The 24,209-nt window shown below is 39.9% G+C and overlaps 1 protein-coding gene across 3 annotated transcripts in view; it reads left to right on the forward strand.

Moving 5' to 3' along the window:
* The window catches only part of KLHL32 (kelch like family member 32), a 244,095-nt gene that overhangs the window by 170,812 nt on the left and 49,074 nt on the right, over positions 1–24,209 (forward strand). The window lies entirely within an intron of this gene.

Genomic DNA, 24,209 nt, shown 5'->3' on the forward strand with positions numbered 1-24,209 from the left:
ATGTTTTATGAAGTACAAATATATAAGAAAGCCCATGATACTATAGGCATTAATAGGATGTGTTGACATCAATTCAATAAAATCATATAAGTAGGAAAATTACTTCAAATATAATCAGCTCTGTTCAGGCAATAATTCTAATTGATATCATAAGAGAATAAAAAAAAAATTAGGAGAGATATAAGAGAGGGGAATAAGGAAGGAGGAAAAGGGGGTGGGGTCAGGGAAGGGAGGCGGAAAAGGATTACATGTGGAACACAGCATTATTTGTAGATTTCTAGTAAAGGTATGTAAGGTCCCATAGATAGCCAGTTTGGCAGATCTGGGGTCTTGTTTAAGGTCTATTAAGCATTGCCAGACTAGTAAAACTCAAAATGGTTATGTGCTTATATTCTCCAAAGTAGGTCCATCATGACTACCCATTCCTGAAGTTGAGGAGTCTATGCGGATTTCTGATATGGGACAGTGGTGTGTGGCACAGTTAGCATGTGTTTAAGAATGTTTTAGTTAATAGAAGTAATATGACCTGGCATAAGCGATATCAAAGCTTCCTGAGTCGAGGGGTGGATCTGTTTATCAGGTTACTAGAAGTTTTTTTTACTGTGGCTCGGGCCACAATGACGATTGAAGAAAATCAGTTACACATACTTTACTACCTCACTCCCTCGGGAATCCCCCTGTGAAGCATTTAGGCCAGGACTGTAATGCAGAGGCAGAAATTCCCATGTAATAAGCTGGTGTAAAACAGGTCTAAAAGGAGTAAAGTAATTGGGGGGGGGGGGCGCGATATTGTATAATGGCTGGTAGGTTTTGTGTGCCTGTGGCTGCTTTTTATTCCTAGTCTGGCCTTGAATGTGGCTTATTTTGTGTGGTATTTTATAGATATGAAAGGGTTGTCAAAGGCTTATTTTTGGATTTTTTTTTTTTTTACAAAGGGCCCTACTTAGTGTAAAAATAAAAAGTTAAACGTCATGATGTGCCCCGATATCCCACCATCTCTACATATTCCTGCTTCTGTTTACATGTTGACCCTGCTGGAACTGGCCACTCTGTCACTCACTTGATGAGGGGGTCCCCTTTGTGGTCATTGTTTTGCCCAGCAAGCAGTTCTTTAACATGTCATTGAAAGCAGGGAAAGGACGAGAGCAACAGGGTTTAGGAGCCATCGGTAGGGCAGCAATGGAGGATGGGGCATTTGGGTATGTTTTTTTTTTCCACAACTAAGGAACATTCAAGAAAAATGTATCCATGTAAAGCTCCTGTTTAACCCCTTCCTGACCAATGACATACATGTACCTCATGACCGGGAAGGTTTTCCCGACCTATGACGTACATGTACTTTGTGCAGATACTCGCGGCATTCCCCTGTGCCTGGTAAGATGGTGGCTATCCCTAATAGCCAGCCATCTTGCCACGGGAGCTAGGGGGGGTTTCATCCCCCCTCACCGCGATCACTACTACCAGGTAGTCAAATATGACTAACCAATGGCATCCTGAGCAGAGCAGTGTGTGTGTCCCGATCAAGGGGATGGGGACACACACATGTGCTCTGCCAAGTGTCCCCAGTGTTTCATCCCCCCTCACCGCGATCACTACTACCAGGTAGTCAAATATGACTAACCAATGGCATCCTGAGCAGAGCAGTGTGTGTGTCCCGATCAAGGGGATGGGGACACACACATGTGCTCTGCCAAGTGTCCCCAGTGTCCTGTACCCCTTCCCCGATGTCCCTTACCCATCTTGAGCTCCCGCAGCTGTGTCCTCCTGCATGCTTCACTTCAGGGTGAAGCGAGTGCAGTAATTTTTAATTTTTTTTTGTAAATGAGCTGTTTAGTTGTACAACAGCTCCCCCTAGTGCCCTAAACCTGCTACTTCATCTTTGCTTGGCAGGGCAGACACTAGGTGGAGCTGTTGTACAGAAGTAAAAAAAAATATATGTATCTACAGTCATGGCCATAAATGTTGGCACCCCTAAAATTTTCAAGAAAGGGAAGTATTCCTCACAGAAAATGATTGCAGTAACACGTGTTTTGCTATACACATGTTTATTCCCTTTGTGTGTATTGGAACTAAACCAAAAAAGTGAGGGAAAAAAAAGCTAATTGGACGTAATTTCACACCAAACTCCAAAAATAGGCTGGACAAAATTATTGGCACCCTTAACTCCAAAAATAGGCTGGACAAAATTATTGGCACCCTTAACTTAATATTTGGTTGCACACTCTTTTTAAAAAATAACTGAAATCAGTGGCTTCTTATAACCATCAATAAGCTTCTTACACCTCTCAGCCGGATTGTTGGAACACTCTTCCTTTTCAAACTGATTCAGGTCTCTCTTATTGGGAGGACGCCTTTTCCCAACAGCAATTTTAAGATCTCTCCACAGGTGTCAAAGGCTTATTTTTGGATTTTTTTTTTTTTTACAAAGGGCCCTACTTAGTGTAAAAATAAAAAGTTAAACGTCATGATGTGCCCCGATATCCCACCATCTCTACATATTCCTGCTTCTGTTTACATGTTGACCCTGCTGGAACTGGCCACTCTGTCACTCACTTGATGAGGGGGTCCCCTTTGTGGTCATTGTTTTGCCCAGCAAGCAGTTCTTTAACATGTCATTGAAAGCAGGGAAAGGACGAGAGCAACAGGGTTTAGGAGCCATCGGTAGGGCAGCAATGGAGGATGGGGCATTTGGGTATGTTTTTTTTTTCCACAACTAAGGAACATTCAAGAAAAATGTATCCATGTAAAGCTCCTGTTTAACCCCTTCCTGACCAATGACATACATGTACCTCATGACCGGGAAGGTTTTCCCGACCTATGACGTACATGTACTTTGTGCAGATACTCGCGGCATTCCCCTGTGCCTGGTAAGATGGTGGCTATCCCTAATAGCCAGCCATCTTGCCACGGGAGCTAGGGGGGGTTTCATCCCCCCTCACCGCGATCACTACTACCAGGTAGTCAAATATGACTAACCAATGGCATCCTGAGCAGAGCAGTGTGTGTGTCCCGATCAAGGGGATGGGGACACACACATGTGCTCTGCCAAGTGTCCCCAGTGTCCTGTACCCCTTCCCCGATGTCCCTTACCCATCTTGAGCTCCCGCAGCTGTGTCCTCCTGCATGCTTCACTTCAGGGTGAAGCGAGTGCAGTAATTTTTAATTTTTTTTTGTAAATGAGCTGTTTAGTTGTACAACAGCTCCCCCTAGTGCCCTAAACCTGCTACTTCATCTTTGCTTGGCAGGGCAGACACTAGGTGGAGCTGTTGTACAGAAGTAAAAAAAAATATATGTATCTACAGTCATGGCCATAAATGTTGGCACCCCTAAAATTTTCAAGAAAGGGAAGTATTCCTCACAGAAAATGATTGCAGTAACACGTGTTTTGCTATACACATGTTTATTCCCTTTGTGTGTATTGGAACTAAACCAAAAAAGTGAGGGAAAAAAAAGCTAATTGGACGTAATTTCACACCAAACTCCAAAAATAGGCTGGACAAAATTATTGGCACCCTTAACTCCAAAAATAGGCTGGACAAAATTATTGGCACCCTTAACTTAATATTTGGTTGCACACTCTTTTTAAAAAATAACTGAAATCAGTGGCTTCTTATAACCATCAATAAGCTTCTTACACCTCTCAGCCGGATTGTTGGAACACTCTTCCTTTTCAAACTGATTCAGGTCTCTCTTATTGGGAGGACGCCTTTTCCCAACAGCAATTTTAAGATCTCTCCACAGGTGTTCAATGGGATTTAGATCTGGATTCATTACTGGCCACTTCAGAACTCTCCAGCACTTTGTTGCCATTCATTTCTGGGTGCTTTTTGACATATGTTTGGGGTCATTGTCCTGCTGGAAGACCCAAGATCTCGGACGCAAACTCAGCTTTCTGACACTGGGCTGTACAGTCTGACCCAAAATCCATTGGTAATCCTCAGATTTCATGATGCCTTGCACATATTCAAGGCACAAAGTGTCAGAGCCAACAAAACAACTTCAAAACATCATTAAACCTCCACCATATTTCACTGTAGGTACTGTGTTCTTTTGTTTGTAGGCCTCATTCCGTCCTCGGTAAACAGTAGAATGATGTGCTTTACCAAAAGCTCTATCTTGGTCTCATCTGTCCACAAGACATTTTCCCAGAAGGATTTTGGCTTACTTAAGTTCATTTTGGCAAAATGTAGTTTTGCTTTTTTATGTCTCTGTGTCAGCAGTGGGGTCCTCCTTGGTCTCCTGCCATAGCGTTTCATTTAATTTAAATGTTGATGGATAGTTGACGCTGACACTGATGCTCCCTGAGCCTGCAGGACAGCTTGAATATATTTGGAACTTGTTTGGGACTGCATATCCACCATCCAGACTATCCTGCGTTGACACCTTTCATCAATTTTTCTCTTCCGTCCACGCCCAAGGAGATTAGCTACAGTGCCATGGGTTGAAAACTTGATAATGTTGCGCACTGTGGACAATGGCAAATCTAGATCTCTGGAGATGGACTTGTAACCTTGAGATTGTTGACATTTTTCCACAATGTTGGTTCTCAAGTTGTCAGACAGTTCTCTTCTCCTCTTTCTGTTGTCCATGCTTAGTGTGGCACACACAGACACACAAAGACTAAGTGAACTTCTCTCCTTTTTATCTGCTTTCAGGTGTGATTTTTTATATTGCCCACACCTGTTACTTGCCCCAAGTGAGTTTAAAGGAGCATCACATGCTTGAAACAATCTTTTAAAGGGTGCCAATAATTTTGTCCAGCCCATTTTTGGAGTTTGGTGTGACATTATATCCAATTTGCTTTTTTCCTCCCTTTTTTGGTTTAGTTCAAATACACACAAAGGGCATAAACGTGTATAGAAAACATGTGTTACTGCAATCCTTTTCTGTGAGAAATACCTAATTTTCTTGAAAAATTTCAGGGTTGCCAACAATTACAGCCATGACTATATATGTATATAATTATATATATATATATATATATATATATATATATATATATATATATATACGAATATATATTCAGAATTAAAGTAGACCCTAAAAATTGTGATTTTGAACTTTCGTGGAAAATTGGAAAAAATGCTCATAATAATATAAGCCTTCTAATGTCGTAAAAAAGTAAAACAATGTTTAACAGATGATGCCAACATAAAGTAGACATGTTGTGGATGTGAATTAATGACTACATTTATTTGGCATCACTATTTCAAACATAGAGAAATGAAAATATTTCAAATTTTTCACAATATTTAGAGTTTTTCACAAAAATCGCTTCATGTATCAACAAAAAATGTACCACTAATATAAAGTACAATATGTCTTGAAAAAACATTCTCTGAATCACTTTGCCAGGTAAAAGGAGTCCAAAGTTATTACCACTTAAAGAGACACATGTCAGATTTGAAAAAATGGACGGGGTCGTAAAGGCCAAAACTAGCTGGGTCATGAAGGGGTTAAGTAGCGAAAAATATATAAAAATGAAAATATATTTGTTCTGTTTATATTTTTCACATTCTCACACGATAAAATCTTCACAGATTTTAACCCTTGCCCTTTTGTAATATATAAGAGAAGAAGTTTATATGGGTTACGTATTCCCCAAAGACATACAGGATATAATGTAGGATTGTTCATAGTAGTAGTGCTTATAGTGCTAAGGACATCTCAAAAAATCGGAAATTAATTAATGGAAGTGTTTTATATTTTTAGATCACCCCAGATTTCTGGATACTATTGTTTCAGTAAAAAGCACATGCTATTAGTTATGAAGGGACATTTTCTTAAATGTGGAATATTTTTCATGATAAAACCTCCATCCTGTTTAAAACAATTTAACAAATCTAGTGCCCAACGAATAAAGTTAAAACATTTTCCAGGAGGCCTATAAAAAAGAGGTATGATTGCTTCATATAGGCAAATGCTTCTATTCTTCTTTGCACTAGTCTTGAAAAATCTCTTTTATCATGTCTTAGAATATTAGCAAATCTGCAACAATGCTTTAAAAGTTTGTGAAAAATGTTTTAAAGAGTATCTGTCACCAAATAAGACTTTTAATATAGTGTTCCTTGTGTAATAAGCAGACACTTTCCCATTCATTTGCTTATAAAATTATCAACATAAATATGTTTAAAATGTAATGCCACAATTAATACAGTGAGTTCGGTCTCCTCCCAGCCTGGCAGGAGACCAAACTCAGGAAGTGTTTCTCTGCACTGAGCTTGATTGTCAGCTGCACAGAAAGTGAAAGCTCCACAGATTCTTACAGAAAGCTGCACAGACTGACAGCTGAAGGAAAGCCTCACAGACTGAAACATGCACAGAGCTTGAGGTCTTCTATTCATCACAATGCTGCAACAATGTGAGGGCGGAAGTTGTACCCCAGCAGGCTTCAGTGATGTCATGCCTGCTGGGAAACACCCACTTTCTCCTGCTGGGAAATTTCACTGTGCAAGCAAGAAGAAAGGTAAAATGCAGAGCTTTTGAAATAGTTTTTAAGGTCTGGTGAGGTGTTAGGAGTAGTAAGAGAACATAGCCTGAAGTAGTTGAGAACAGTTTATTTGGTGAGAGGTACTTTTTAATGTTTTAGACCTTGGAGTTTTTGTTAGCTATTGTGAGACCCTGTCAAACTTGACTGGGAGAACTTTCAGCTTTGTATTTGTATTATTATAACGTCTGCCGTATTTAGAGATCTGTTATATTTACTCTTAATGCCCTCTCCGTATATGTTATGCTTTAGAATTTTTGTCTTTTTTAACTTTTCTTTAGGAATATTTCATAGTATATTTAGTCTTGAATCTCATTATGCAGAGAAGTTTAAGTCTCACAGGAAAAGAGAAACAACTGAAACAGAGAAATAAAGATCCAACTTTAATAAAATCTATACCGCCTATCTATTTAAAATCCACAGTATGTACTGTAGTCCTGTTAGACGGTTTCATAAGCTATACATTCATTGGTTTGGTTGCTGTGTGTTGCATTATATATATTTTTCTTTTCATATCTATTATATATGATCTATTTACTTGTCAAGAAATATATATCTCTCTCACTCTATAATATATTTGGACTGTTTGAGTGGCAGCCTTTTCTAGTGTCTACTTATTAGTTATCATTGCTACCTCTCTGAGGGTTACTAATCCTGTTATGCATAGCCTTTTGAACTACTTTATTGCTAGAGGGTACACTTTTTATTAATGGTCATTGGAAATAAATTAAGTATGACCATAAATATCAACCACTTTAGAACGGCACCCAGAAAGCAATAAAGATCTATTTTTCTTTGTCTTAGTAAATAAGTAATTCGCCTCTCTGAAAAAACCAATAGAAAAGAATTACATTTAGCCCTGTTTTATTGCCAAAAGTGTAGCCAGGTTTATCATTTTTGCAAAGGTTATACAAGTAATTCAATATACCATGGATGAATCTAATATGCAACAGAGGTGACGATTGGGGAGAACTGAGGATTAGTGTCAGGGTGTTTTATCCAAGCAGGACATGATGGACAGGCTGGAGACAGAGTGATATAATTACATTAAATTGGTGCACTCTTCATTACTGACTATATTCTGTAAAATAAAGTAGCCATGACAATCTATGTACATTATATAAAAATGGTGAGGGTATTCACCCCCCTTGACTTTTTTTGTATTTTGGTAAATTACAGCCTTAAAGGGGTACTCCGCCCCTAGACTGCAGCACCCCGCTGTCATTAAAGCACAGAGCAAACTCGCTCTGTGCGCAATGATGGGCGATACAGGGGCCGGAGCATCGTGATGTGTCGGCTCTGCCCTTTGTGACGTCACGGCCTGCCCCCTTAATGCAGGTCTATGGAAGGGGGCGTGACAGCTGCCACGCCCCCTCCCATAGACTTGTATTAAGGGGGCTTTTGTGTCACGAGGGGCGGAGCTGTGACATCATGAGGGGGCGGAGCCATAACGTCACGATGCTCTGGCCCCTGTATTGCCCGTCATTACGCACTGAGTGAGTTTGCTCTGTGCAGTAATGACAGCGGAGTGCTGCAGCCAAGATCCCGGGGGTCCCCAGCGGTGGGACCCCCTCGATCAGACATCGTATCCCCTATGATTTGGATAGGGGATAAGATGTCTAGGGGTGGAGAACCCCTTTAAGTTCAATGTTTTGTTAATCTGAATTTTATGTGATCAGAACACAATAGTCTAAGTTGGTGAAGTGAAATGAGAAAAATATATAAATATAACAGAAAAAGAAAAAATAGAAAATTAGCATGTGCGTATGTTGTCATCCCCTATGTTAGGAAGCCCATAAAAGCTCTGGTGCAACCAATTAACTTCAGAAGTCAAATGATGTCCACCTGTGTGCAATCTAAGTGTCACATGATCTGTCATTACATATATACACCTTTTTTGAAAGGCCTCAGAGGCTGCAACACCTAAGCAAGAGGCATCAGTAACCAAACACTGCCATGAAGACCAAGGAACTCTCCAAACAAGTAAGGGACAATGTTGTTGAGAAGTACATGTCAGGCTTAGGTTATAAATTTGATGATCCCCAGGAGCACTATGAAATCTATCATAACCAAATGGAAAGAAGATGGCACAACAGCAAACCTGCCAAGAGACGGCTACCCACCAAAATTCACGGACTGGGCAAGGAAGGCATTAATCAGAGAGGCAGCACAGAGACCTAAGGTAATCCTGAAGGAGCAGCATAGTTCCACAGCAGAGACTGGAGTATCTGTACATAGGATGATAATAAGCTGTACACTCCATAGAGTTGGGCTCTATGGCACAGTGCCCAGAAGAAAGCCATTACTTTCAGCTAAAAACAAAAAGGCACATTTTGAGGCATATGGGAGACTCCCAAAATGTATGGAGGAAGGTACTCTGGTCTGATGAGACTAAAATTTAACTTTTCGGCCATCAAAGAAAACACTATGTCTGGTGCAAACCCAACATATCACCCAAAGAACACCATCCACATAGTGAAACATGTGTTTTTCAGCAGCCGGGACTGGGAAACTGGTCGGAGTTGAGAGAAAGATAGATGGTGCTAAATACAGGGATACTCTTGAGCAAAACCTGTACCACTCTGTGCATGATTTGAGGCTAGGATGGAGGTTCCCCTTCCAGCAGGATAATTACCCCAAACACACTGCTAAAGCAACACTTGAGTGGTTTAAGGGGAAACATGTAAATGTGTTGAAATGGCCTTGTCAAAGCCCAGATCTCAATCCAATCGAAAATCTGTGGTCAGACTTAAAGATTGCTGTTCACAAGTGCAAACCATCCCTGACTTGAAGGAGCTGGAGCAGTTTTGCAAGGAGAAATGGGCAAAAATCCCAGTGGTATGATGTGGCAAGCTCATAGAGACTTATCCAAAGTGACTTGGAGCTGTGATTGCCACAAAAGGTGGCTCTACAAAGTATTGACTTTAAGGGGGTGAATGGTTATGCACATTGACTTTTTCTGTTGTTTTGTCCTATTTGTTCTTTGCTTCACAATAAATAAAATAAAACATCTTCAAAGTTGTGGGTATGTTCTGTAAATTAAATGATCAAAATCCTCAAACAATCCATGTTAATTCCAGGTTGTGAGGCACTAAAATACGAAAAAAGTCAAGGGGGGTGAATACTTTAGCAAGGCACTGTATAGTTTTTCTAGTGTCGGTACTTCATTTTAAATAGAGAGCAAGCTTTTTACTTTCTTTTATATTAAAACTAAATAACAATTAAACTAATCTACTTAAAGTCAGCCGCAGAGTCTAGAAAAGTAACTTTTTAAATTAAAGTACATGCTTTCAGACTGCAAATATGATTTGCAAGTTGCTTATCAAGAGTATATTTACCTCAATACCTTTAACCAATTTATGTCTGGTGCGCAACTGTGACCAAGGTAAGATAAAAGCAGAAGATACAATGCAAGGGAACCAATCATGAAACAGATTATTTTATGTGGACATTTATATAATATATTTCACTAGTTAATCTAGCACTTTTTATTCTCAGTTGGGTCCATTAAATAATTTTTTTTTTCTATCGATTTCTCTATCTATCTATTTATTTATGGGCATTTATTTGGTTTATATCGTTTTTTTGACATTCTGCACAAAAGCTGTTTTTACATTTGGGTTTTGTTGTCATTTTCTTCTTTCTTATGTAATGTACCCACACAATTTATATCGTTTTTTTTTTTTTTTTTTTGTACTTTATATAAGTAGTACATATTTGTTGATACATGCAGCGTTTTTTTGTGAAAAACTTCAAAATATTGGTATTTTTTAGGTTCTCTGTGTGTAAAATATGTTCTCTTTATACTGTGGGTCGGTATGATTATGGCAATACTCAGATTATATAGCTTTTTATATTATTCTTCCTCTTCACAACAAAATTCTTTTTTTCCCCCCGATTTTTGTATTGCCAGGTTCCGGCAGCCATAACTATTTTATTGTTCATCCAACACCATTGGGGCTTATTTTTTTGCGAAACAAGCTATACTATTTATTGGTACCCTTTTTGCAATACATGCTACCTTTTAATAATTTTTACTGGGTTCACATTAAGGCATAATTAACATTTTAGCTTAAAGTACAAGTCGTTACGAACGTATCGTTTTATTTTTTTGTTTTATTTTATTGGAAAAGGGGCTTTTTATTTAATGTTTTTACACTTTGTTTATAAAAAAACATTTAGTTTTTTATACTTTTCACCTTTTATACTATGCTGCAGTACATCTTTACTGCAGCACAGAATAACTGTCAGCATTACATGGACAGTTCATTTGTGAAATTCAGCCTATTGCTGCACCTCACAGGCTTCCGTATTCATCAGACAGGAGGCCATCAGCGGTTATATCAACCACTTAAAACTTTTCTTCTGAAGAGTTGTCTGGCTTGGCTTATATCCCCAGTTATGTAATTAGGCTTGACCACTGACTTGAAGGGATAGCTACCTCCAAAAGGTGGCATCAGAGAGCTGCTTTGCATATCCTTATCAAATTAACAAAAATAGTCATAGGTTACCCTCACATTATATGACATTGCTACACGGAAAGGGGTCCCCTCAGAACTTTATTTTTTGTCTAGCCACCTTTGCTAACCTTGATCCAGACTTAAAGGGGTTATCGAGCATAAGGTGATTTTATCACTTACCTGCCAGATAGTAATTGACATGCTTAGGAAGGATTCATGCTTGTCTTTGGACTAAATGTCTGTGTTGTGAGTCCACCATAACACTGCTGCTTTATTTTTGTGAAATGGCTATTTCCTGTTTGAGTTCCCTCCAACTACAAGTCCCAGAATCCCTTGTTTTTAAGTGTGAGGTCACTTTTCTCCCTCCCAAACATCAATCACTCCACCCATTGCAGCACAGCTCCCTTCCATGCAAGCTGTGCTTCAAACTACAATTCCCTGCAGCCTTGTGGGAATAATCTCACCCCCACCCAGGGGTCACTTTACTTCACCCATTGAAGCACAGCTAGACTCCCTTCCATGTGTGCTGTGATTGAAACTACAAATCCCTGCAGCCCTGTGGGGAATGATCTCCCACCCAGCAGTCACTTCACCCATTGAAGCACAAACAGGCTCTATTTTAACACCTGACTAGTGATGTAATGTCTGAGACAACACTCATTTTGTATGCTGCTAAAAATGAACATTGGAGAATCACATGAGAATTGCGAGACCAGCCATCAAACACAGGTACAGACACTATATTATGAACTACACTAACTTTACAGCTCCTATAGCACAGTCAAATAAAAAATACCCCTTTAATTACACATCACAATATTTGATACATGTTTGCTGTTCAGCGATAAAGCACAATTGAAGCAGGACTTTGTTGCATGCCTGTAGTATGCCTCCATGCAGCACTGAGTTTCAAAAATTGTGTGAATTTTTTTGCATTACTTGGGTGAATCTGTCATATAACATTTTTAAAAGTACCACAAAGTATGTTCCAAAGTAGCTGCCTATTCCAGGTCTGACATGTAAAAACAGTGTAAAAAATCCACAATGGCATATATTCCTCAGATAAGTATGTCTTGCAGTTCTTCATCACATTTATACAAATAACGTGTTCCCAGGTTTTCAAATGAAGTTTCTGATGATCTCAAGTCATGTAAAACCTGCTGCTTGAGCCCTATTTTAATGCCTGTAAATCTAGTCCATGTATATACCTGACCTTTATGTGTACATCTTTAAAATGTGACAGTTGTCAGGCCTACAGGTGTTCTCTATAAGAAGTATGCTGAGCAGAGTTCTCAGAAAATCAAAATAAGATAGGGCATGAGTACAAAGAATAGGAAAGGAGCAGATGTATGAATGTTCATGGGATTGATATTACTGAGCCTGACATTCTCTTAATCAGCCCCTGCAGTGTGTTCTTGTATCCCGCCAGCCTTCTGCTGCTAAAGTATGTTGGGAATGGAGTTTTGCAATCAGAGCCTGGTAGTCAAGATATTGAAGTTTGCCTGGTTGGGGCCATGGGTATGGCCTCCTGCAGCACTAATGTGACAGTCAGACTCAGAGTTAAATGAGTATGGTGTCTTTAAGTGTTAAGCTTCTGTTAACCTGTCTTCTAAAAGATCACTTTCCTGGTAGTTTTGCCTTAAAGGATATTAAGTACCCCGGAAATGTTATTTTTGCTGCAGTGCAGGGTTGAAAAAATGATATTTTTATTACAGGGGAAATATATAAAATGCAGTTTTTCATTGTAATTATTCATAGAAGGGGTTGTGACAGTGGGCACCACTACTGGGACAGCTAGTATTCTACTGTAATGTGTGGGAGAAACTGGCACCAAGTATGAAATTTCCTGCAGTGCCACCATAGGAGAATGGCACTATTGCACAGTTCCCGCTGAAATCAGTTAATTGTCCATTTATTGCACAAATGTACAGCGTCCTCAGAGCAAGAGACATTGGGGTAGATTTACTATTGCAAATGTTTAAGAAATCTGGCATAATGTGTGCCAAGAAACTGTCTTAAAGGGGTTATCCGGGAATAGAAAAACAGAGCAAATTTCGTTAAAAAAACGCTCCCTGCCTCTCCCCATATTGGGTGTGGTTCTGCAGCTCAGTTCCACTGAAGTGAATGGAGCCAAGTTGTAATACCACACCCAACCTGGGGACAGGCGTAGAGCTGTTTTTGAAAGAAATTGGCTGGTTTTCTGTGTCTGGATAACCCCTTTAAATGCCTTGCATCACATTTATTATGAGTTATAGAGACTGTAGACTTTTTTTCCCCTAATGACTGACATAAGTGGGTGACTTCAGAAAAAGGGGCGCACCTTAACATTACAACACATGTGCTACTTAAGGAAATTAATATCCAACAGTAGAAAAGGCCTTGACAAAGCACAGCAGGACTCTGAGGCAACAGATAGTTTGTCTAAACTAAGACTAGACAGTCTAACTATACAACAAATTGAACAAACATGGTACACTTTAAATGGGCACTGTCAGATTCAAAAACATTTTATATGTTGTACATCTTGGCAAAACATTAACCTTTATAATACACTTCATGAGAAAATGCTGTTTCCTTTTTATAGAAATCATGGCTTAGAAAATTATGGCTTTGTCCAAGCTGAAGCACCAGCATGGACAAACTCCAGTAAATGAGGGTGGACTAGCACTCTTCTGTGCCCTCTCCTGTCTGATAGTACTCTTCTGTGCTCTCTCCTTTCTGATAGCACTCCCCTGTACTCTCTCCTGTCTGATAGCAATCCTCTGTGCTCTCTCCTGTCTGATAGTACTCCTCTGTGCTCTCTCCTGTCTGACAGTACTCCTCTGTGCTCTCTCCTGTCTGATAGCACTCCTCTGTGCTCTCTCCTGTCTGATAGCACTCCTCTGTGCTCTTTCCTGTCTGATAGTACTCCTCTGCTCTCTCCTATCTGGTAGCACTCCCCTGTACTCTCTCCTGTCTGATAGTACTCCTCTGTGCTCTCTCCAGGCTAATAGTACTCTTCTGTGCTCTCCCCTGTCTGAAAGTACTCCTCTGTACTCTCTCCTGTCTGATAGTACTCCTCTGTGCTCTCTCCTGTCTGACAGTATTCTTCAGTGCTCTCTCCTGTCTGATAAGACTCCTCTGTGCTCTCTCCTGTCTGATAGTACTCCTCTGTGCTCTCTCCTGTCTGGTAGCACGCCTCTGTACTCTCTCCTGTCTGATAGCACTCCTCTGTGCTCTCTCCTGTCTGATAGTTCTCTTCTCTGCTCTCCCCTGTCTGATAGTACTCCTCTGTACTCTCTCATGTCTGATAGTACTCCTCTGTACTCTCCCCTGTCTGTTAGTACTCCTCTGTGCTCTCTCCTGTCTGATAGTACTCCTCTGTGCTCTCTCCTGTCTGATAGTATTCTTCAGTGCTCTCTCCTGTCTGATAGCACTCCTCTGTGCTCTCTCATGTCTGATAGTACTCCTCTGTGCTCTCTCCTGTCTGATAGTACTCCTCTGTACTCTCTCCTGTCTGATAGCACTCTTCTGTGCTCTCTCCTGTCTGATAGTACTTTACTGTGCTCTCTCCTGTCTGATAGGACTCCTCTGTGCTCTCTCCTGTCTGATGGTACTCCTCTGTACTCTCTCCTGTTTGATGGTGCTTCTCTGTGCTCTCTCATGTCTGAAAGTACTTCTCTGTGCTCTCTCCCGTCTGAAAAGACTCCTCTGTGCTCTCTCCTGTCTGATAGTACTCCTCTGTGCTCTCTCCTGTCTGATAGTACTCCTCTGTGCTCTCTCCTGTCTGATAGCACTCTTCTGTGCTCTCTCCTGTTTGATAGTACTTTACTGTGCTCTCTCCTGTCTGATAGCACTCCTCTGTGCTCTCTCCTGTTTGATGGTACTCCTCTGTACTCTCTCCTGTTTGATGGTGCTTCTCTGTGCTCTCTCCTGTCTGATAGTACTCATCTGTGCTCACTTCTGTCTGATAGTACTCCTCTGTTCTCTCTCCTGTCTGATAATACTCTGTACTCTCTCAAGTCTGATAGCACTCCTCTGTGCTCTCTCCTGTCTGATAGCACTCTTCTGTGCTCTCTCCTGTCTGATAGTACTTTACTGTGCTCTCTCCTGTCTGATAGCACTCCTCTGTGCTCTCTCCTGTCTGATGGTACTCCTCTGTACTCTCTCCTGTTTGATGGTGCTTCTCTGTGCTCTCTCCTGTCTGATAGTACTCATCTGTGCTCACTTCTGTCTGATAGGACTCCTCTGTGCTATCTCCTGTATGATGGTACTCTTTTGTACTCTCTCCTGTCTGATGGTACTTATCTGTGCTCTCTCCTGTCTGATAGTACTCCTCTGTGCTCTCTCCTGTCTGATAATACTCCTCTGTGCTCTCTCCTGTCTGATGGTACTTTTCTGTACTCTCTCCTGTTTGATGGTACTTCTCTGTGCTCTCTCCTGTCTGATAGTACTCCTCTGTGCTCTCTCCTGTCTGATAGGACTCCTCTGTGCTCACTCCTGTCCTATCAGACACCCTCACTTTCCGGAGTTTGTCCATGTTTGAGCTTTAGCTTGGACAAAGCCATGAGTTTATAAGCCATGAAGTCCCTTTTGTCCAGACAGTAGATTTGTTTGTGTGACTTAATCTTACCTATTTATTGATTTTTAAAACATATTTGTTATTCTGTAGTGTGATTACCAATTTTAATAAGGTGTGACGTTCACAGAGCAAGGACCTTGTATACACAGTGCAGATTTGGTGGATATTTGTGTTTTTTGTTTTTTTTTGTGAAAGGAAAACCAAGAAGAGCTATCAGAAGAGCATGGCTAGAACATGTTGTTGTAAAAATGACCCTAAAATGCTACAAAAAAAGGACAAAAATGCAAACACTGTAAGAAAGATTTAACCCCTAGACGACATGCATGGTACATATATGGCGTGTCAGTCTCGGTCTTAACGCACAGCGCTGTACATGTATAGCACATTGTGCAGTAAAGCTATGAAACAAACACCAGGCCTGTTCTTCGTGCCTATGTCCCATAACATGTAATTTCACTGAATGAAAATAAAATCTGGATATAGGAAATACTATTGTGAGTGCTGTGAATATCTTTTCCTTCTCTTTTATTTGGTTGACTTGTGTATACTTTGTTGAACACTGAGCACAACTATATAAAAATTCAAATTGATTATATCTTTCTTATAGAATAATATATTTTCTTTGTTTCACTGGACATTTTATGGTAAAATAATAAGTGTCATTGCAAATTACAGTCTGTAATATGAGTCTGTAGATGGAAAAATAAAAGCTTTATGGAAAAGCATTGGAACCTGTAGCTAATGCCGGAGATCAGCGATCCAGGTGATGTCCGGCATTACATGTAAAATGTAAAAAATCCATTCCTGGCCACTAGCAGATCAAGACACCCGTGGTGAAATCGTGGGTTCCCTATCAGCTGAGAGGATGGCGGGAGGGACCTTACCTGCCTCCTCACCCTCCAATCGGTGCTCCAATGCACCAGGAAGCCTTGGCAGCCAGAAACAATAGAGCACCAATAACACTGATGCTAAATGCTCTGCTATGGCATAGTATTGAACAGTGTATGCAATCAAAAAATCACATGTAATAGTCCAATATAAAGAGTAAAAAATTGTAAAATAAATAAATGGTTAATAAATGTGAATTACCCTTTTCCCTAATAAAAGTTTGAATCACCTCCCTTTGCAATAAAATAATGTAAACAAAAATAAACAAACATATGTGGTGTCGCCACGTGCGTAATTGAACCATTAAAATATAACGTTAATTAAACTGCACAGTCAGCGACATACATATGAAAAAATATACCAAAGTCCAGAATCGCGTATTTTTGTTCACTTCATATCATAAAAAAAATTCAGAAATATCAATCAATAAGTCCCATGCATCAGAAACACATTGGCCAGATGTTAGCTTGGTGTCAATAGGGAAAGATGAAATGTCAAAACTAAATGAGATTTTAGTTTTCCAGGTGTTTTATTTATTTATTTAGTTTTTTCTTACTCTTTAGGCTGCTTTTTTTTTTTGTAAAACCGTCCTGCAGTTTTTTAGCCAAATCCTGTGGATCCATGAGGTAGGATAAGTGTTAAGTCTTTCCTTTATATTTCTTTTTCCTTTTAAATCTACTTCTGGCTTTGGCTCAAAAACTGCAGAGGCGGTTTTACAACAAACTAAGTGAAAAACCCAGCCTCAGTGGTATTTTTTGGCTCAGCATCAGTTTTTAAAAAACAGCAATACGTATAAACTCCTCACCCCCAGGACGAAGGATATCACCGAAATGTACGTTGGGGTGGCGTCACTCCTGCTGCACTTTTGCACTTTATTGATCTTTGTTTGAGGTTGGTACTGTATTTTATGCAACTTGAGACTTATGTCATTTCTATAATATGTACAGTTTACCTATCCCCTCTTTGTTATACTACCTATGATGTTTATATGTGCCGGCAGTAGTGACGCCATTGTTTTTGTCCTAATTCCCCCCATGTCAGTTTTTTCCCCTTTTCTCTGTTTTTAATCTATTCCAATAAAATATACAATTTTTACTTCATTTAAAATGACTCCATTTTCTTAGAGTTTGTTTCAAATCTTTCAGGAGTTCATATATGAAGCCCCCATAGTACCAGGTTTAATATAGTATACACCTATATTTTTGTATATATATTTATCACTCCTTATATATAGAACTACCTGGGTATTGTGCTATTTATTAATAATTAAACTCCTATACTAATACACACTATTGGGGGGCACCACAAAAAATGTTTCATGGAGGAAAAAAAGAAGGGGTAGTTAGTTTAATTTAAGCATTAAACTTGTTAAATGATAGTGAACTGTAATTGCATTGTTGATATTTTGCAAAGAAATTAAAACCATGCCACATACATGCAATACAATCAAATGGGTGTATTTATTTGCTAACAAACTGATTACTCATCTCTTGGCATGCCAATTCCACCGAAATGTTTGTGATCCCCGTTTTGCTGGAAAATCCGTTTACACATAACCTGCACTTCATGCACCTCCAATTATTCCCATAGATGAATTTCATACGTCACTTTATTTAAATGAATCAATAATTTACACTTCGCTTCCCTCTCAGTTTTGCCTCGCTCGGTGTAAGGAGTGACAAAGGTTCTTTTAATGAAACAGCAATAAGGCATTAGGCTACATACGGCAAATCAGCACTCGTTTTTCACTTTCATAAAGCGAATTTGTTGAAATTAGTTAACACATCCACTTACATCTGCAGGAGATAACTACACCTGGGCTTTTTATAAGTCTGTTGTGTCAAAACTCATAACATGTCAAAGATTTTTCTAGAGGTTCTTATACAGGGAGGACGTGGGGGAGCCATGATTTTATGAGTAATTTCACATTGTAAATGAAAAAAGAGAGGCACGACTGTTCATTTGCACCAATCATGCTTTCCTTTCATCTGCTCTGATTAGGCTTGGTGCGGTTTCATCAAACTACTCTATCACTGAGCTGTCACTCGAGCCTTCTGTTGATTGAAAACAATCAGTGCTCTGATGGCACAATTATTCTGACCCTTTAACTAGAGGCTGCTGTGATAATGAAAGGTTGATTATGATAGTTTGTGCCTCTTTCAGTTTGCCAAGAAGGTTAATTTGGGCATCAGACGGATGTTTAATGGGCGCTTGCTGCCTACACTGAGGTAAATGAGAACGTGCAGTCTTCTATATTGCATGGATATAGTTTGCCTGCCAATCACTGTCATTTAGACTTTGTGCTTTACACTCTGGAAATCACATTTTAGTTTTTTTTTTTTCCACTGGATTTAATTTATTCACTGCCCTGAGGAAGTTCTATCACTCAGTGACCTTCACAGCAGCTTTCTAGTTCCTTTTTTTTCTAATTCTGTTTTGCTTCCACAAGAAGAAGAAAAACATAGCGGGAGCCAATTATGTTTTATTTTTCTCTCACATAGATTAAAGAAACAATGGTGTGTGGTTACTTACGGATCCTACATTTCTCTTCGTTTTCTGGTTATCAGAATATCGGATACATTACATCCTCATGTGCAATTATTTCAGTGTAGTGTTGAAGCTGAATTCAAATTAACATCTCGCTGTTATTCTTGGCTATTTAGTAGCCAGTAATTGTATTAACCTAAGATCATATGTAGCATGATAGTAGAAATGTATTATTAGAAGTCCTAAAACATACTGTAGGTACTCCATAGTCTATATTAATTCTGTTGTTGTCTTCTTAGAATACTTCATTTCCAGCAATCTTTTATGAATTCAGTAGTTGCTGAAGTAAGATCAGATTCACATAGTGCGGTAAAGGCCAAATGCTATTGCTATTTAGGGAAAACGGGTATTATGGGTGGGGGGAGAGTGCATGGTATAAACAGGGAAAGACCCGTTATGGAGATTGCAGAGGGTCCCAGAGGTCAGACCCCTGTGATCAGACAGTTATATGCTATCTGCAAGAGTTAAGTGTTAAAGTAGTGAAATACACCTTTATGGTGTATTCACACGTACAGTATTCTGCGCAGATTTGATGCGCAGGATTTTCTGCTGCAGATTTCAATGTAAACTAAATGACTGAACACAGCTTCAAGTCCTGTGCATCAAATCTGTGCAGAATACTGTATGTGTGAATAGACCCTTAGGGAGTTTTACATTGATTGTTCATAGAAAAAGCTTGTTCCTGCTAAAAAAAAAGGCCAGTGATCAGCCCGCAAATTCTTGTTTGTAGACTGATTGGATCTTTTAAGTGGCTGACAATCATTAATTTCTACTGACAATTTGTTTACCCTTAGTCCTAACAGCAGCACAGATGCTGCTGATAGGACTAAGGGAAACCAAATTATCGTTAGAAATTTACCATTTCTTAACAACATAGCAGCAGCACAGATGGGTTTCTAGCAAGCAGACTCTAAAAACAATAAAATGAAATTCTCGAATCCAATCTATAATGAGTAATAAAGGAAGATTTTAGAAGACCAAGAGGCAGCCCTACAAATCATGTCCAGAGGGACAGATCTTATCTTGGCATAAATAGTGGCATCAGCCCTGGTGGAGTGGACAAAGTCTAGAGATTCTAACTCCTGAGAAATGATGGATTCCCTTATAGCCTCCCTAATCTATCTACTGATGGTAGGCTCAGAGGCTTTGCAACCTCTACTGGGACCAGAATTATGAATTAGAAGGTTCTCGTCTAATGTAAAATCTTTGGATCTATCCACACAAATCTGGAGACATTTGGACACATTAAGGGAATCAATTTCCTTTTCCACTGTGGAGGCAGGATGAGGAGCTCACTGGGTTAATGTTCTTGGAAGATGGTATCTTCTAAGATAACATAGGTAGAAATTTTAGGAGCACCCTGCAGAAATGTCGTATATGGCTCCAAAGCAGAGAACTTCTGAAGTTCTCCTACCCGCAGATGTCATCTCCAATAAAAAAAAAGGTAATCCTCGAAGCCAAAAATTTAAATTCGGCCTCTTCCAAGGGCTTAAAGGGGGAGATGCTAGCCTCCTAAGCACAATTGTCCGATCCCATTCCAAAATGGATTACACAATGGTAGGCTTAATCTAGAGGCTCCTTTAAAGAATGAGTGTCTTGAGAAATTGACCTGCCGCAAGAAGCAGAAATGGCAGCTGTCTGGACCTTGAGCAAGAATAGTGACAATCCTTTGTCCAGACAATCTTGAAGAAATTGCAGAATGACTTGAAGGGGCAGATTTGCAAATGCCAACTTATTCCTAATACACCAAGTCCGGAAGATGTTCATAATTCTGAGTAAGCCTTTTTAGTAGAACCGCACAGGAATGTATTGAGGTTCCCAAGACAAGGTTCTCCCTTTGTGGAAAGGACTGATCAATCTCCAGGCTGTTCAAATTCAATTTGTGCAGATCTGTGTAGGTCTGCTGTGGGGTAAGCCTCCAATATTTGCCTCAACTCATTTGAATAGGCTGAGCGAACCAAGATCTCTTTGGTCAGAATGGAATGATTGCAATTACTAAAGCTTGATATTGCCTGATTTATATCAATACCTGTGGAATGAAGGAAATGGAGGGAAGATAAAGACTAGCTGGAAACTCCATGGGATTGACAGAGCATCTATTGCCACTGGGTTGTCCTTCCTGTATAAGGAACAAAACCTCTATACTTTGTAATTGAACCTTGTTGCGAAGAGATCTATCTCTATCTAGATGTAGATGTAGAGGCCACTCTCCTGTGGGTCATCCCTGTTTGTTGATGTATTGCACTGATGTCATGTTGTCTGACTGGGCTTTTACAGATCTACCCCAAATATAGGGGGCAAAGTGAATGATTGCAAGGTGGATTGCTCTCATTTCTCGGAGATTTGAGAATAACATTAACTCCAGGAGCCTCGGAGAAGTATTCCTAGAAGGTGAGTTCCCCAGCCTACAAAGGTTGCAACCATAATGAATGTGATCCTAGCAGGTTGGATCAGGGAGCTTCCATTCTCTCTATGATGCCAACACCTCAAGGACCTTCTAACTGAACAAGACAGGGAACACATAGTCAGAAGCCCATCCAGACCTTGATTGCATCTGACCAAATCCTCTGACTGCAGATGCCAAAGATGCCAGAGAGCCCAAGGGACTGTTTCCATGGTTGCTGACATGAGCCCCAACATCTTCATGAGGATCCAAATGGATACTTGTCAGGGAACTGAGAGGAATTCCACTGATCTCTTCATTTTATTTTTAATTTCTGGAGTAAGATGTAGCATCATCTGGAAAGAGTCTACAATGAAACCTAGGAACATGACTTGTTGCTGGCTTGATACTCGGCTTCTCCCAATTATTAAACCAACCGGCAGCAAAGACGGTTAAAGGGAATCTGTCATCAGTGTCACCTGCACTAACCTGTTGCTACAAGCAGGTAGTGCAGGTGGCTCTGATGACAACAGTACTTACCATGTCCCATTCCGTGCTGTCACTCCGGTCCCGACTTGGAGCGTAGGCAGAGCTTAGTGACGTCACTGCTGCTGTTCTCTGCTGCTGCTAGCAAACAGCAGTGGTGACGTCACTAAGCTCTGCCCATGCTCCAAGTAAGGCCCGGAGCTAAAGTTACCGAGGAGGATTGCCGGAGAACGACAGCACGGAATGGGACAAGGTAAGTACTGTTGTCATCATTGTCACTTGCACTACCTGTCTGTACCGACAGGTTAGTGCAGGTGACAGTGATGACAGATTTCCTTATAAGCCAGAAAACAGCCAAAACCCATCATTCTGAAGCAGAATCTGCAAATGAAGGACGCTGGGAAGAGCCAGTTTAAATAGAAAAACTGGCAGCAATTCAGTACCCCCCTGTGGGCAGAGTCAAGCTATATAGATAGGAAGCTTTACAATACCGAATACCAAAAGCTAAGCCAATCTAGTTACTTCAGGCAAGAGGATCTCTCAGGAGGAGAGTACACTGCTAATCCTACTGTCCGGGAGGACAATAAAAAACACAGTGGACGGGTGTTATCTTTTCTCTTTTAGGGAAAGTAATTAAGGGTTTATTAATTTATTACTTGTGCTGCATAAATTTTATTTTATAACATTTCTGCCATCCTACCAGGTCACAGGGTAGAATACCCCATCTGTACTGCTGGTAGGACATGGGAATGAGGAATTTCAAGGACTGCATGAACATGTGCAACAGTTTTTTCACAAATTTTACCATTCTTCTGGAGCATTTGTTGGACATCTGTCCAAGCAATGTGGCCAAAATGCACTGAAAGCCTAGGTAAATCACTGATGGCCATAATAAAGTAACAGAAACTTGAACTTTTATCTTGGATCCTCTACACATTAGGAGCTTGTGTAGATAAAAGTCCCTAGAGTTCTCGGGCTGTCTCTCATTGCTCAAGGATGTTCTGTCCTTTTTGGTGTCCAAGGTCAGTCATCTATACACTTGTCTCAAAAGTCTGAAAGCAAACTTATGGTATTTGTAAAGAAAGGAAAATGTAAATCAAATAAACAAAATAACTTATGTTTTTTCAGCATAAAGAAAAAAAATGGAAATAGCTAAAACATGTTGAGTATTCCTTAAGTATAACTTTCAGTGTCCGTCGTGACAATCTGTAAATGCCACGCACTATAACAACTTGAGTCTTAAGTTAGTTATATGGTACAATTTGCGCTGCCGCTGCTCACTGACTTGCTATTGACATTTACTTTTGATAAACTGTTGACAGGATGTGTGTTTTAGTTTAATGGTTAATGATGCTATGTAATTTAGAGGAAAAGAGGACCACAGCTCCTCTGAAACATTACGTTGTTTTTTTAAATTATAGAGAGTGTACACATGATGGATGGAAGAAAATATTTAGTATTAGGATAGAGAAGCACATATTGTCTGCCATAGGCTTCTCTGTTGCTTATTGCTTTTTTGACAGTGATTGTACCATAGTTGTTTAGACTCAGTGGCCAGCATCAGGACATGATATGTGGTGGTGCCCAGAGCTGGACAGAACCTGGAGCAAAGAGAGATGCATAGTGAATATAGGTCATCACCTATTGGTTTCTAATAGGTAATGACCATGGGGGGAAAAAAAAGCACCTTTGCATCTGCAGGGCAATCCTAACGTTTGGGGCTGCTAGCAACTATACACTATGATGGGGCACTGTGGCTGACAATATGATGTAATATTTGCCTTATGATAGAGCACTGTAGCTGGTAATGTAATGGGGCATTGTGACTGATATTATGATGGGACACTCCGGCTAGCATTATAGTGAAGCCTTTAGCAGGCATTATAATAGGACACTGTGGCTGGCAATGTGATAAGACATTCTAAATATAGTATATGTCAGCTTTATATACTTCTGGTTATTGGTGCATCTTTTGGTCCATTGGGTCAGATAGTCAGAAAAATTCAGTATATCTTTTTTTTTTTTTTTTGTCTTAATAAACGTGATTGCATCAAAGCCAAGCCAAACGTGACACATCACAGGTATCACTATGCTTGCTGTAATTCATGGCTTAACAGGTAATGGCAGCATAATGTCTTTGCAGGGGGCCCTGAAAAGTCATTGAAAGTGGAGAATGAGTTGTACACACCAAAAAGTCTGTAATATGCCTTTAACTTGAAAAAACACACACACACACACATGCTACTCTTAATGAGTTTACTTGATCTCCTGAGGAATGGTAGTACTCCTCCCTTTCATTAGGAATATATTAGGGCACTTAAGGGGGGAAAATTATCATTCCCTGCATCAGCGCAAAGTGGCAAAATTATACACCTTTTTCGTGCAATCCCCATTTTA

The sequence above is a fragment of the Hyla sarda genome, chromosome 3 (assembly GCF_029499605.1).
Source record: "Hyla sarda isolate aHylSar1 chromosome 3, aHylSar1.hap1, whole genome shotgun sequence".
In the NCBI taxonomy this organism is placed as follows: domain Eukaryota; kingdom Metazoa; phylum Chordata; class Amphibia; order Anura; family Hylidae; genus Hyla; species Hyla sarda.